Consider the following 3138-nt stretch of genomic DNA (forward strand, 5'->3'; position numbering starts at 1 on the left):
CGAAGACATACATATATATAAAATATAAATTAATTTTTAATATTTTATTTTAATAAATAATAATATATACTATTTCAAAATTTATTTTAAAAATACATATTAAGAATAAGGTTGGACATGTTGATACATGCTAGTATTTAGATGTATCTAAGTATATCCAGAAAAAAAAATTTTTTTATTAAAACATAATTGGACACCACAGGCATACGTGTCGGACAAGTGTCGATAATAAGTGTCATATCCGATACGTGAACACGATAACTCAACAAAATGTCTAGGCTTCATAAATAAAAATTGAAAATGAACACTTTACATACCTTTTCTTTTTTTTTCTTAGAGTTATGCTACACATACAAGTCTTTTTAGCTTACAAGTCTTACAAGTTGGGCCAAGTCTAACAAAAACTACATTCACTCACTGGAGCGTGATAACACGCACGTCACTCAACCGTTTCCAAAGCGCGCTCTCACTCACCGTTATGGAAGACACTTCTTCTTCTTCTTCACGTTCCTCCTTCTCCTCCTCCTCATCCTCTTCCTTCTTCTTATTCTCTTTCTTCTTTGTGTTTTTTCTCATTTTTCTTCGCGTGTTTCATCTCCATCGTTATTTTTTTATTACCGTTGTTGTTGTTGCATTTTTTCCTCCTCCTCTTTCTATTTATTTTGTAACATTATGTATTTTTTTTCTTCTTTATTTGCTTTTTTCTCCCAAGAAGAATTATAAGAAAACAAAATAAGAAGATGAGGAAGAAGAAGCAGTAGAAGATGAAGAGGAGGAAGAGGAAGAGTTTTAAATTATGCAGAACTTATCAGAATAAAAATACACCCAAAAATTCTTAAAATACACCCAAATATCTTCGTGTTACACCCAAATTTGCTGCAAATATAGAAAAATATTTTATCTAATGCTGTGTTTTTTTCTTCTTCTTCTTTTCTTTTTTTATTTCTTTCTTTTAGTTAAATGAATGTAAGTTCATCCTTTTTCAAATAATTTTGCAGCATTATGTGTTTCTTCTTCTTCTTTATTTGATTTTTTTGTTTTTATTCTTGTTAAGAAAGTAAAACAAGAAGAAACTTGAGAAGGTAAAATAAAAAGGAAAAGATGAATAAGAAAAAAAGAAGATGGCAATGATGATAAAAAAAAAAAAGAAACAGTAGAAGATGAGAAGGAGGAAGAGGAAGAGGTTTGAATTATGCAGAATTTATCAGAATAAAAATACACCCAAAAATTCTTAAAATACACCCAAATATCTTCGTGTTACACCCAAATATCTTTGTGCTGCACCCAAATTTGCTGCAGAAAAATATTTTTTCTAATGCTATATTTTTTCTTCTAAATTGAACCACATCTTAACCACTTGATTGGATTCAAAATAATAATTAATTTTGTTCTGGTTCAATTGACAATCTGAACTTGAATTATTTATTATCTTTAACAACGAGATAACTGATGATGAAGGAGAAAGAGAAAAAAAAAGAGGAGAAGAAATTTCAATAAAAAAAGGAGGAAGATGTGGTGTTGATGACGACGATAACGAGAAATAAAAATTACAAAGAAAAAGAAAAAGAGACACGGAAAAAGAAGAAGAAGAAGAAAAAAAGGAGGATAAGAGGCACGGAGAAAGAAGAAGAAAAAGAGGCACGAAGAAAAATGTGAAAACGCGTAAATATAAATAACTTGTATGACTTATATTAAAAAAACGCTTGTATATGCACAATAACTCATTTTGTTAACCTAATTACTTCTCATCGAGCTTTAATTTCGTGCTTGTTCATTAATTGCCAATGATGATTTACACTTATATACTTATATTCTCACAAAAACAATATTCATACTATCAACTTTTGGGTGAATTTCTAAAAAAATATCTTTTTTTAAAAGATCTTATGAAAAAGTAAAAGTAATTTTATGTTTAGATATCTCATATAAAAATATCTACTCGAAATATAATCCAAATTTATTTTAAAAATTACATTGGATAAAAATAATAAATTCAAACCTAATAAAATATATATTGATTCTGAATCGGATAGGATATTAATCTAATATTCTGATTAGACGTTCTAAATGATAAATGCTTCTCTTTATGTATGACTGAATAATATAGGTTTAATTATTTTGTTGGTATTTATAATTTTACTAAATTTTTAATTAGGTTTTTATAATTTTTTATTAAATCTTTATACCATATTAAATTTTGTAATTAAGTTATTATCATGACAACAATGTTAAAATTAATGAAATATTTCCTTAAATAATATGAATATGTCTAACACTTAATTGAATATTTTGTATAATTTATTAACAAAATATTTCATTAATTCCAAAATTTTTGTTACAGTAAAAATTTAGTTACAAAATTTAACATAATATATGAAGCTAATTAAAAAAAAATATATACGAATCTAATTAAAAATTTAATAAAATTATAGACACTAACAAAATCATTAAACCAATAATATATCATAGACTATTAAGTAGGGTTCCATTGTAAAATCAACGGTTACAAACTCAATCCTGCAATGCATTATTGCCTGTTTGGTGGGGACTTAAAGTGGATATCTTTTTGCCAGCTTTGGCATCTCCGATCTACTCCTCTCACCAACAAAATATATAAAATCATCAGAGAATGATAACCTAAGTGGGCCAAATCGGTATAATTTCATGGATTTTTCTCGCTAATTGAAGGATAATTACTAAAGCCCCAGTAATTAATTGTTTAAGTTCAAGGTCCTTTAATTTCACTACTTAATTAATGTTTTCCTCTAAAATTTCAAGCTATCCTTCAATGTTCAAGATATAGTAGCAGTTGTTCTTCTAAGCAAGAGGCTCAGCGCATCGGTTACAACTTAGTGGATTCTTTAAGCATCTAACTAATTTGAATTCTGAAAGTGTGGTCAATATTCACACATTTTTTATAAATCCTTGGAACGAAAGAATTCAGTTATTGCTATTGGCAATTGATCATATGCCTTGAGTAACATTAAAAAAAAATTAAAAATATTATTTACATACTAAAATTAATTTCTGTATATTTATATATAAATATATATAATTTATTTTATTTTTAATATATATTTTTATATTTTATTATACATTTTACACTGACAAAAATTTATATATTGTTAAATCATATTC

This window comes from Arachis ipaensis, chromosome B03 (genome assembly GCF_000816755.2).
Source record: "Arachis ipaensis cultivar K30076 chromosome B03, Araip1.1, whole genome shotgun sequence".
Lineage (NCBI taxonomy): Eukaryota > Viridiplantae > Streptophyta > Magnoliopsida > Fabales > Fabaceae > Arachis > Arachis ipaensis.